At 38.8% G+C, this 13,286-nt stretch overlaps 1 protein-coding gene across 9 annotated transcripts in view; it reads left to right on the top strand.

Annotated features, from left to right (window-relative positions):
- Positions 1–13,286, top strand: part of LOC128803471 (poly(rC)-binding protein 3-like) — a 501,238-nt gene that overhangs the window by 273,918 nt on the left and 214,034 nt on the right. The window contains exon 1 of one of the 9 annotated variants that reach the window (XM_053970503.1): positions 3,505–3,559. The exons of the other annotated variants lie outside the window; for them this stretch is intronic. The gene's annotated coding sequence lies outside the window, so the exon portion shown is untranslated. Of the gene's footprint in view, positions 1–3,504; positions 3,560–13,286 lie in introns of those variants that run through there. 9 annotated transcript variants of the gene reach the window in all.

Genomic DNA, 13,286 nt, shown 5'->3' on the forward strand with positions numbered 1-13,286 from the left:
ATTCCCACTGAAATGAGAGACACTTTTTCTAAGAACTCTCTTGCTTGAGAAGGACCTCTGCATATGTGATAGAATTGAAATGTGTGCTGGTTTAGCCTCCCAATGCTCTGTTTTGAGGTTATTGTAGGTAATGCCTTGTGCTTGCTTAAGGTCTTGTGCATGGAAAATTATCTATCCAAAACTGGGACAGGATTAACAATTTAACATGGTCTGAAAAAGAGAGTGGCTGTGAGGTATGAACATTTGGCAAAGACTGATGTAAAAACAGCTTACTATATATGAGCTCTGCCATTAGCAATAGTACTAACATAACAGTTTTTAAAGCACTCAGAGAAAATAAAGACCTGCTTATGAGGCATATATCAGTGTATTTTACAGTTATCCATTATTGATTGTACACAGCAAACTTAAGACATAAGCTTGGTTACCTGCTTGTTCCAGGTCAATACAGGAATGCCTCAGCAGAAAATGGCTATTGTGTATTGCTTATGATAATGAAACTGCATTTTGCTGGTTTTTATACAAGCAGCAGAGAGAAAAAACAAACCTGTTTTGCTACTGTTTTTCAAATTCTTCTTATAAGGGTAAGCATAACTCTGTGGGGAGTGGAAGGAATTGTTTAATGGGAGACTGAGGGAAACTACTAGCTTGACATTAAACTTTTGATTTTTTTATTACCATTGAATTTATGATATATTTTATTCTCCTCTGTCTTTAGGTATACATGTGCACATACACTTGCTTTTATGGAGTCAGTAAAAAAGCAAAATGAAAGCAAAATATTTCTTTTTAGCATATGAATAAATGCTACTCCACTGAAGTCATATTCACCATAGAACTAACATGTCTACTAGAATATGTTTTACTTATTTATATAGTTTTCATCTGGTGACTTCAAATTCTTCAGTGGATTTATCTTCACAATAGACCCTAGAGATAATGAAGAACACACATTTTCACTTTACAAGTGGGAATTAACTAGACAAAGGCTATCAGAGTTATTAGTCTTAGTCTTTTTCTAAGCCTCAGTCACTGTTTTCCTCCTACTCCAGTCTCTCATCAGACTAGCAGAAAAGTAGAAAAAATCAGAAATGTGAATTCACTTTCTGCTGTGCAACACAACTGGCATTTGGGGAGGGCTGCTTTGAGTCTCTAATGTTCAGTAGTTTTCTTGCAATATAAGAGCAGTAACACCCTCCAGGCACCATAAAAAGGGTGCCTGAAAGATTGTCATGAAGAGCACAAGTAAGTTTTATAATGAGATTCAAATAAACCTCCCACAACGTTAAATTTTGTTCATTACCCATATTTAAGTCCACCAGCTTCTGAGTGCTGAGTGGTGGAGAAGAAGATGTAGAGTTAGTGTCCTCAATTACACTGTCCTGCACTGCTGCAGCCCAAGGGGATGAAGGAAGTTTATCCCTCTCTCTCTCCCCGGTGGAGCAGTCTGAGTTCTGCAGGGCAGGTGATAGTCTGGTGGTAAGTTCAGTCATAGAGAGGAACAGGGAAAGAATGGAGCTTTCCTAGCAAGAACAAGAGCTCCAGGCATTTTATCCAGGTCTGAGAAATCTCCTGTAAGTGCATAAGCATTTTTGTAACAGTAATTCCTATTTTTATAGTTTGGCCAACTTTGGGACGATTTGCATAAGAATAAGGAGCTTATTTCTGACACAAAATCTTACTCACCAATCTTCCAAATTGCAACTTACTCTTTCAGTGCATGGGATGCTGCAGTTTCTCAGGGAACAATCATCTGAATTGTCTGAAATTGCAGAACATTGGGCTCTTTGACTTCTTTTATGTAAATGTCTGAACAGTTGTGTCTGAAACTGGGTGATGTTATCATGTACGGGAAATCCAGACTGTCAGGAAATAACAACCCAGTTATTTATTTTCCCTTCTCTTCAGGGCTTTGTAAGAAGAATCATCATGTAACCCTAGTGACTGGCAAAGCCATGAGTTGTGCCAGTGATAATGTTATTGATACAGCTATCAGTGTTGTTGGCTTTCTAACAAGGCACATGGGCTAAAAATGACTAGTGCTCTTCTTTCTGTGTTGTCAGGATTCAGTGTAGGGTATTTTAACTCCTAACCAAAGAGTAGTTTCATAATGCCCAACATATAGCATGTGGCACACAAATTTGTCATTCACATTAGTAATAATGCTGGAAGTTGAAGGTTTTGATGTGTCTCTCAACTGCTTACTTTTTAGGTATCTGAACATTTAATATATCCACTCTCATGATATAGTTGGCTCCTTTGTACTGGGATGCACATGAGAGTTATTCTAGAAAAATGCAGGAAAGCAGAGTTTGTCAACTACTGCAAGTGGAAAATTTAAACGTGATTCAGCTTTTAATGAAGAGAATAATTCTCTTTCATCTGTCTGCTAGACATGTAATTCTAGCTGGTCCTTCATTAGTACAGCTTTCATCAGTATGAAGATAAAGCTGTGTTTAAGAAATTACTTAAGATTAGAGTTCAGTATAAATTTTGTTTGCCATCTAAAAATGTGTTGCATTTTTCAAACTGGAATTTGAATATGTCACAGAAAAAGTGATTCTTCTGATTTTTTAGGTTGTTTTTTTTCCTTGAGGGTAGTATTCTGGATGCCAGAGCCACTGTGAAACTCTTCAAATTGACATGATGTCTGTCACACACAGTTATGAATTAGGGAAGGAAAGGTTGGGAGTAAATGGCATTAGCAGAGGTGCATGTAATATTACATAATTCATTGCAAGCAGTGTTTTGTAAAATTAATATAAAATCTAACATAGTCTTTAAAGGTTTAAAGTGAAAAGACTAATTGCATCAGATCCATTTTGTCCTGTTTCCTGCTTACTGAATTCCAGCTGACAGCCTAGGAAACCCACACCTCATTACCATATTTTGAAACATCTGTTAAGGAAAACAGATCTGCTTGCCAGAATTCATCTTCCTTTCAGAAGTGCCAAGTATGTGAACAGAACCATTATTCCTTAGGCAAAAAAAGACCATATTCAGCTTTGCTGTCATCAGCCACATTAAGGCTTTATTTGGTTTAGAATATATGTAATTAATTGAGGAAAGCTATTCATACAATGGCACTGTAATTACTGAAACATGAATATTTCTCCCTTGTATTTCATCCTTAGGTATCAGCCACATTTATTTTAATTCTACATTTTAACAGCTTGCTACCTGTTAATGTTGTAATTATGACATCAGAGCTACTGCTCTGTAAATGAGCTGCCATCAGGAACCAGATGCTGAAGTTATGTTTTACATGGCGTCCTTCAGTCCATGGTTCTGGACCAGTGGCTCAGATACCTCCTGTACACTGTAACTACCTGTCTCTCAAAATACCCCTTGCAAGAACAGTGTCTCCCTTAACTGTAGTCATTAAAGATTCCAGTAAATCTTGTAAAAGGTACTTATTTAAGACCTGTTTCACAAAACCAGTGAAATGTTAGCCCTTTTATATTTGCATACTTTTTTCTTTTTTTTTTTTTTTTTTTTCTCTAGCCTTGCTTATTCCAAGTCTCTGTGGCCTTAAAGGGATTCAGTTATTGACATGTAGGTAAGTAGAAGATTATAAGATTCTGGAGGACATTTTCTTCTTATTTCCTAGAGTAGACAGCTGTGTAAGCACACTGTGCCTATGTACTGCTTTCCATTTCATCCTTTGGCTTCAGTTTCCTAATTAGAACTGTTTGTTCTGAATGAAAATGAAAACCAAAGAATTAAATGCAACTTTCTCCTTGTCTCTCAACGAGGCAGTGGCGAGTGGTAACAAGGCAGAGAGCCACTACTCCATAACTGGCCAGTTCTCCTGGACTCAAACACCTGCCTTATGGAGTCCAGGATGGATGGCACAGTTTGATATTGTGACGGTGTTGCAGTGTTGTGTTGGTAGCAGGTGACTGATGCTCTGAACTCATCTCAGTACAAGCTGCCACTGCACTAATACCATTGCTGATGATACACACAACCATGTGGTCAGTTAGTTTCAGGGAGGGATCCAGCTGGAAAGTAAGAAGGGGATGGCCTCACTTTTAACTGGATTAGTCATTGTCAAGGCTCATCACGCTGCTGATGCTGGTATGGGGAGAAGGAGGGCAGGGCATTAGCACCTGAAAGTTTACTTTGGTGGGAAAAGCTTCATGGTACTCAAAGAACAGTTTTCAGACATTCTTTCTACTTTCCCATTTGTATGTATTTATGTATGCTGTTGTAATGCTTTTCTCTTTGCTATTTCCCTTTACACTTTCTTACACAATTCTTACACAATCTCTTTCCTGCACTTCTTGATCAGTCAGATGTACATCTGTATATCTGTAATCTGAATTTCTCCCATTAGCTCTGCATGTATCTCTAGTCCCTGCTAGGACTAGGGTACCTTTCTTTATACTGCATGTTAAATCCATACCCAGACACAGGGATTACTAGCCCTCTTCTGACCTTTTTCCTCCTGCTTAAAACCAGGCATCACTTGCTCTGGAGCCCTCAAACAGGGTCAACTCAGTGAGACAAGTCAAACCTTTACATCGTGATGGGAACATATTTGAAGGTGTGAAAAGAAATAAGCCTTGAACTGATCTAACAACTTCCCACAGCCACTGAGAAAGGATGTCATTGTACCTTTTCCCATCATCTTCCCTGGCTGTCCTGGTAACACAGTTCTGTTCAGTACCTTGGGCCAGCTCTAGTGCCTGGTCAGCCTCTCCTGGAAATCCTATGTTTCCCTGACCTGTTAGGAAATTTGTCCAGCAAAGGGAAGGTAGACAGGCAGAGTCCAAGGTAAGGAGAAGAGTCTTGGGACTGGCTGTGGAATAGCAGATGAAAGCATGGGAGGAGAGATGATAGGAAGCAAAACCTTAAACTTTTGACAGCAGTATGATTTGAGCATCCTTGTTGCCAGACTGACCTCACTTCTGGGGTCCCATTTGACAAATTGTCAGCTGAGTGCTGAAGCAATCTAGTGCACAACAACTGTATACATTGGTGCTGACTCTTAGACCACAGCCAAGCCTAACCTACTTTCTAACTGTGCAAATATGGGTGAGATGTTTTCCTATTGCTCTTGGGAAAACTAATGACACTCAGAGCTGTCACTAATCCTTGAAAAGGCCAGCATAAGTGTAATCCAGAAGTCCCCTGCCCAAGCTCTTCGTGTCCTCAATAAAGTAGTTACAATGCTCTTTCCTTTCCTTCCTAATTTCCCACTGCTGGCTGAGTAATTGCTACTTCTCTTAATTCAGCCTCTCAGGTGAAGCACCTAAAGCAGGCAGCAGTCACAAGATAGCTTTCTAACTAGATGAGTGCTGCTCATCAGTCACCTGTAAATTATTGTCCAAACACCCGCTGTGTGTGCATCTCTGTGTGTGTGTATTCTGCCTCTGTGGTTTGGATACAAAGGACCTGATGCCATCACCAGAGTTTAAGAGAAGGTATCCATACCTGCAGATCAGGTGGGCCAAGGTCAAGGCTCCTGGCCTGAATTTGAAGCACTATGTCGTCACATCCACCAACCTGTTTTTCAAAGCTCTGTGTTTGGACTTCCGAGTCTTTGATCTCCATAACAAATCCAGGGAGAGGCTGCTAATCTCAGATATGCTACATGTGTGCAAACCAAGCATTCTGAGTGGTTTAGCAACATGTTGTTATGCCATGTCTTTATGCTCTGGTTTACAGTTGTAAAAAAATTTATCCTTCCTTTGTGATCCTTTTCTGTAAGCTTTCCTCCTATGATGCAAAAAGGTACTGGGAATGAACTGCTGCTCCTGCGACATCCAGAGCCACTGGAGAGACACTCCAGTGCATTGTATCAGATTGGTTTGCCTCACTTTTCTGGGTTTGGAACTTGCTTTGAAATATTGTTACTATCTCTGTTTCACTAACATATGTGAACTGGATCATCTCTGGTAGCATCTTCAACAAGCAAATATCAAAAGTAGCCAAGACGGGGCAACATTCATACATCTTTCTTTCTTCTGTATTACTGGTGGCCAATGACACTTGTAACTCTGAGCTTACAGTAAAGATAGGTCACTTTATTACTGTTGTTCAAAAGGTACAGAACATATTGTTTGACATTCCTCAAAGAAATGTGCCTTGATGATATAAGTGAAAAAAGGGACATAAGGAGAGAACGTGCCACAGGCAAGAGGCTTGGAATTAGATCCTTTCCAATCCAGAAAATTTTATGATTCTATGATTTTTTTCAAACTTACCACTGCTCAAATGTGGGATGTAGGGAGATGGAATGAGATGGCAACTTCTAGATGAGCATTTACCGTGTAAGAAAGGGTAAAGGAGTACCTTTACCGTGTAAAAGGAGCTGGTTTGCTTATTTATCTGATTGTAAGAAAAATAAGACATGCTGTTTTGGCTATGGAGCTGGAATGAGAAAAGCATGACTCACCAAGAGCCATGTTTTTCCAAAACATTTTTCCAATGGCAGTCAATTCTTCATCTCTCTGTGCCTGTGGAAGCAATTATTCTTCATTTGTCTGCCTTTTTGTGTTGAAAATTCTTCCTTTAGTGACAGCTATCTGTTACTTTTACAGTTTACTCCAAATTGGGACTCCTACTTCAAGAAGGACTCCTTAGTGAGTGCTTTTTAAATACTAGATAGGATTAATAAAATCAGTCCTATGGAGGATGAATGTGAAGCCTGGTGGAATTTCAATAACTTGATCTCAGCTGTATCAAAAACATAGAGAATCTAAATGTTCAAGCTCATAACTGAAAAAATGAAGCAATCACTTCCCTATATCAATGTAATCCTGGTGTCTGGGAGTGTCAGAATTTGTTACTTGTGCTGTTTGAACATTTTTATGTTTTCTGGAAAAAAAAATCCTGTTCATTATCTCTTCCTCTGCATTGCAGTCTCACCTTTGAGAGCTTTCTCTGCCTTCCTGTGCATCTCTCAGGAACAAATTGCATGGAGGGCACATGGCTGACAAGTTTAGCATGTACCATTCACTGGGAGTAAGATAAAAACAGGCTTAGATGCAGCAGTCCAACCTATCTTGGACCTATTCCTTGCACATATAGGTAAGGTGGCAAATTTTGCCCAAGAAGATGATTTCCACCGCTATCATGGCTCCCACTTGATTTCTCAGAGGCTGAACTTCCTGAGAAATTCTCTTTTATTCTTTCCTTCTTACTTGCATGCCTGAAAAAAATTTTGGCAGTAAAATGTTGTTAGTCCTTTTACTTTGTCCCCCATTTCCCATTCATGTTACCTCTTTCTCCCCTCTTTTTTCCTTCACTCTCTAAAGGTTGAGAGTATCTAAAGTAATTCATGCTCCTGCATTTTGAATTTGTCTGAACTGTTTATAATGAGATTGCCAAATGCTTTTGTGACTGAAAAAAACTACAGAGAACCCAAGGGTATAATATAAAACACTCTAAGTGACTTGAAACCAGAAAAGAGTTGGGTTCAATCTACCATCAAGATTTGACCTTTCTGTAATTTTACAGGACAGTGAAGGTCTACTGGGACAGAAACATTTTCAAAAAAATAAATTCTGTTAGTAATCCAGTCAACACACTAGGGTGCAAGTCCGTTCCTGAGTATACTGCAGCTCAAACAATAATAACCTGTATTTGTATGTGTCTAACCTGCAGGTTATCTGCTTGAAAAGCAGAATGTCATCCAGCAGCAGAGTGGGTTGTATATGTGTGTGAGTAAGAAAAGGAAGAAAAATTTTCCTTGGAGTCCCTCCATTGTCTGTTCCCTCTCCTCCACCTTCACCTTCCTTACCTTGTACTTTGTTTGAGTTATCCCAGGGTGCAACATGTATTTTAAGGAGTAGTGCTTTTAGAAGTGTGTGTGATTATCTGAGCACAAGAGCTTCACATATGAAAATACAGTACTACTGATGATGTTGTCTGAGTTAGTTTTAATCTAGTGCAATGAACTACTAAATTCACTTTAAGAAAAAAATCTGTCATCCCTCTCTCAATTGGACTGAATGCAGGAGGGGTTGAATGCTTAGCTGTGGCAAAGGAGAATTGCTCTGAGCAAATTTTCATTACCTGCTTAATTAGTAATACTTTTGAAATCATATTTTAACATTTGTCTGCCCTGTGCAATAAAAGCCACGTGGTTGTGCAATACTATAGGACACCCTGTGCTAAACTACATCAGTGAACATACCATAGCTATGTCCCTACTTGTATTCCTGTAGAAATGAAAGGGAGTCTCTTACTGTCTCTCTCACTCTTTGTGGAGCCACAAGGGCTTTTCTGTAGTGGAGTAAAGCAGTGAGCCAGATTACTTTATTTGAGTATAAGATTTGGCTCCAAATCAAAATATGTACAGTTTCTGCTAACATGTTGAGTGTTAGGCTGGTGCAAGATCCCAGTGACCTGTGGTAAAAGAAAATTTTGCCACTACTTTCTTGGGATTTATTCCTTGGTAAGGGAGAGCACAGCAGTATTAAGATTCCTTATCTAATTTTTGCAAAATGTTATTGCCTAAGGGATGCTTCAGAGTGTCTCACACCTTGTCTAAACTCCATGAACCCTCTAAATTTGGATGCTTAAACTTTTTTTGTGTTGGAGACCGTTAAAATTCAGCTGTATGTACTATGAGAGCGAACAATATAAATGGATTGTAAAACCCTTTATTCTTCCTCTGGGGAAGTTTTCAGAGACCTTAGGCTTCAGAGGGATGGTCTAAGCTGGATTAAGCTACAGCAGTAAGGACATTACTGCTTTCAGGTGCTCACAGCCTGAGCCTAGAGAGACCAGCAGGTATGTGCTGGAGTGGCAGAAGGGAATTCTGTTCTCCTCAACATCCTGCTGAGGACCAGTTAAATGCTGCAGCTAAATCCAAAAGATTGAGTGTAGTTTAAACTAATTCACTGAACTTGTGAACTCCAGTATCCAGAGAGCCGTTGCCTTTTTTTGCATGCTGTTTCTGCTGTCCTTGCTGTGAAGACAGTAATTGCTAAGAGGGTGGATGTCCAAGAATGTAATATCTTAAACCTCAGTACTTTAAACCCACAGAATAAGTCTGTGGGAACACTGCAGGAGAACATATTCTCTGCTAAGAAACATTGGTCAATTTGTTTCTTTTGCTTATAAGATCATGACTAAACATTTATGTCCTTTGGGATATGTTTGTTTTTGGTTTAATTTCCACATTGGATATATAACTTAGTGTACAACTCTATGATTGCTTTCTTTAAAACACATTTAGTGTGTTTGCTATGAATACAAATGTACAATGCAGAAAATAAATGCCACAGCAGACAACAAAACCTATCTATAATAATTTATTCACTCAGCAAAGCTATAAAAAAGTTTAGTACATAATATATTAAAGCTATTCCTTTTGTTCCACCATTTGTTTTAACTGAGTTACATCAGGGTAAATGTGAATCAATAAATCTCTGTAATAGATCCTCACCTGCTACAATGTAATGCAGTCCAAAAATTATTCAGATGTGTTTCAGTTGATGATTCCGGGCTTTGCTGTGACTCTTTCATAGCTGTCTGATCACGCTTTATTTAGTTTCATGAAGCCAACTGACAACTAGTTTTATGTTACTGGTTCCATTGTTATATATCTTTTTATGGCTACTGGCTTACATGCTAATGCAAGATAAAATAAACCATGAAACTACAGGGACATCTATACCAAAGATTACACCAGAGGAGCTAAACCTTGAACTAAGGCATCGTCCTCCACTTGAATGCATTTACAGCTGTGATCAGACTAAGAGAGGGATGTGTGTAGCACAGCTGTTATCCAAAGAAACCTTATTTCAGCATTGTGTACTCCTGGAATACCCCACGTATATGCCACCGAGGTGGGGTTAGTACAGATGGCAAGTGTCTAGAGAGAAGGATTGAGGAGTATTCAAGCATTAACATAACAGGCACTACAGAAGAGCTTGTGATGCCACTTTGTATTGTTTCTGTTTCGTGGAAAAATCAGAAGGGGAATTTATGCCAATGTATTTGCAAATCCTGGCTGCAGTACATCTTATTTTTTAGAGCCAGCTAGACACCAGCCATGTGCAAGCAAGATGTTGTGATTGTTTTTCCTTCACTGCTTGCTTGGAAGCAGAGATCCCTAATTTTATCTTCACCGCATGCAGGAATTCAAGATTATCTTCCATTTTCCCCATGATGAAAATGGAGACATTCTGAAATGAGGCTTTTGCCAGTATTCATGATCCTTTCAGACATCAATCTTGGTATACACCTTTTTTCTGAATTCTTGCCTAGGACAACAGACACTCTGTGAAGCTGGAGAGGTTTGTGGCAATGAAATAAAAGAAGTTAAGAATCAAACCAAAGCACTACTCTTTTCAAAGGATAAACTTTTCATGTGGGAAATTCTTCCTTTCAGAGATCTTTTAGTGTTTGTTGGGAAGACATGAATGGCTGGTAGTCTATCAGGTATCACCTGAAATATCTAGTTTCATTTTTGTAGGCACCCACCAGTTGGTATAGTAAGGCTTATCTTATTATAGTTTTGTTATTCTGTGTATGGCACTTAGCTTAATAAGGTAGGAGGGTGCATTTTTTTCCCACAGGGTATTTTATTCAGAGACAAAGCCTCTGTGTGTTGTGAGTCTCCCCACTCAACTTTTGTGAAGGTTGAATGTGAATAAACTTAAGCTGAACTGCCTGATCTAATAGAGAGCGCAGTGCTAACACTGTTACATGAACTCGAAGCCAATACAAAGATTCCTCTGACTCAGTAGTTCCTGATGTTACTTTACCACTTGGACCTCAGGACCTGTAAGGCAATCCTTTTGAGTGCATGAAATTATAATGGGTTATCAAATCAAAGCCCAGATAGTCTGAAAAGAAGAAGTCAAATTAAAGCTGACATACCGAAGCCTCCAAACTATATTGTAAGCTATAACCTTACTGTAGATAATAAAACCATACTAGGAATAAATGAGGCCCATTACTTCCTTTTTTCTCCATTGTCAATATGAAATTCTGATAGTCACTTTATTGCTCTGCATGAAGCTGCATATATTATTTAACCAATGTGAAAGATTTCCATCTACTCAGCTACGTGGGCAGCTTTCATGCAATAAAGTTTTATTCTGGCAGGGGAGTACTGCCAAGCCTTACTTTGGTTAAGTACATTAAAAGAAATTATATCATCCATGTGAGTCTGCATTGTAAAATTCTGGTTTGCTCCCTTGATATTATTTTCACTAATGTTATCAATGCGAGAAACCTTTTCAGTAATCTTTAGCATATGTTTGCTATGTAAATCAAATTATAAGTAGCAGATAAAACCTTGCTAGGGCTTCTGAAACCCAGGTGCAAAATGGATTTGAATTCAACACTAAGTCTAACTTAGAGAATGAAGACCTTTGCTGTCTTACAGAATTCTGACTATACAGCTGTTAAATCTGCAGTTTCTGCCACAATCTGTTTTGGTGACCTTGTCACACTTACTTCGGGTGTGTTCTTCTCTCCCATAAGAATCAGTAGCGTATGATATTCCAATCCTTATTACAGTAAGGTAACACTTTGAGGCACTACCACAGTGGAAACGATAAGCGGGAAACAAAGAGTTTAGACTACTTTATTAATTTCTCGGAGGCAGAACTGTTCATCCTTTTAAAATCCTACTCTACCCCCTGGAAAGAAGAGGCTGACAATGGGGCGGAATGGCTCATTTTGAGTTTGGGATTGAGATTTGCCTCGACTGCAGTGGCGTAGTTCTTGGTCCTTTTGATCAGATAGTTCTCTGAAAAATTGAGGAGTTCAAAGACGCCCATTCCATTCTTCCTTGTAACGATAACTGCTTTGGAGATCGTGGTGGCACAGCTCAATATTTCTCAATATTCTCAATATTCAATTTCTCAATATTTCTCAATATTTCTCAGGTCTGCTAGATCTACAGCTAGAATACATTTGATACATCACAAGTCCTTTTGCACTCTTTCTGTCACTCTTTTCCAGAATTACTTTAGGTTCAGAAATCTGATACATCTTTTCAGTATAGTCCAGTTATCACCAAGATCCTTTGCATTCTTTGAGAGGGACTGTGCTTACCTCCATCAGAATTTGATTCCTCTCAGCCTCAACCATGTTGCTTCTGCTTTTCCATCACTTTTCCTCAGATCAGCCACACAGCTTCACAGCTGCTTCTGCTCTGCATTGTCTTCAACCCTTTTCTTAACCACCTCTTTTCTTTTCTTAGTTTGTCTTCCCATCTTTGGTTTCTTCTCTTGCCATAACTGTTGTCTTCTGTTCCTGCAGCTGCCCATCATCCCTAGAATGTGCCTCTGGGCTTATCTTTGTTTTATAACTTTATCTTATCAGAGCAGCAGCTCTAACAGTGCCTGCTGCTTCTCAGTGCTGAGCCATAATGGATTGTGTCTCCAAACTTCTGGTAACACATTCTTTTCAGACACTGACTCTGTAGGTCCTTGTTTTCCCACATGTGATTAAGGGTCAAACTTTACTCTTTAAATTGTTGCCAAGAAGTAAGAAGAGCAGTGATGAGTCAGAAGCTCTATGAAGCCAGCTGCATAATAAAGTTTAAGTGTTCAATGAATTAGAACAATGGGAACAGTCATAAAGCCTTCAGTGCCAAAATGGTCTTTTTGTTTATAAACACCTGCACAGTGGGATTTCCCATTGCATGACTGTATTGCTTTGGCTCTTTTTCATTAAAAGATAATAATTTTTCAAAATAGCACAAGCACTCAGGTTGAAGACTGAGAAAGTCCATGGGAAAACTGCATTTAGATAAAGAATCCTAGCTAGGTAACACTCTCTCATATTGTTTTTCTTTTTCCTATTTGGCATTCGCTATTGGACTTTATGGGAATGAAATGAGAGAAGAGGGTAAATTTTAGGGAGTTATTGTTGTATTTCTGAAATAGATGCTTATGTCTTGCTGTAGACTCTGTTTAGAGACCTGGATTATGTCACTCCATGACACTGGACAATAAATCAAGGTATGGCAGATTCTCTAATTTTTCTACAAATGTTGGGTGCACAGCATAACATTAACTTCTGTACATATCCCTCTGCTTTATTAAATAGAATGAGCAATGGCAATAAATGTTTCAAGAATGAGCTACACTTCAGATCATATTGATGGCTTAAGCACTTTGAACAGTGGTGAGGTTACACTCACAGCACTCCATTTTTGGTTACTTCCCTGTACTTTTCTAAAATAGGAATTAAAGCTGTTTTAAAGAGCATAATAGGTATGCCTAAAGGAGGGTCTGGCATTTCCAAGGAGCTCCTAGTTTTACTGAAAAGTAGAAAGAGGAAAAGTAGAAAGAAAACACTTTAAAAAA

Source organism: Vidua macroura, chromosome 1 (genome assembly GCF_024509145.1).
Source record: "Vidua macroura isolate BioBank_ID:100142 chromosome 1, ASM2450914v1, whole genome shotgun sequence".
Classification (NCBI taxonomy): domain Eukaryota; kingdom Metazoa; phylum Chordata; class Aves; order Passeriformes; family Viduidae; genus Vidua; species Vidua macroura.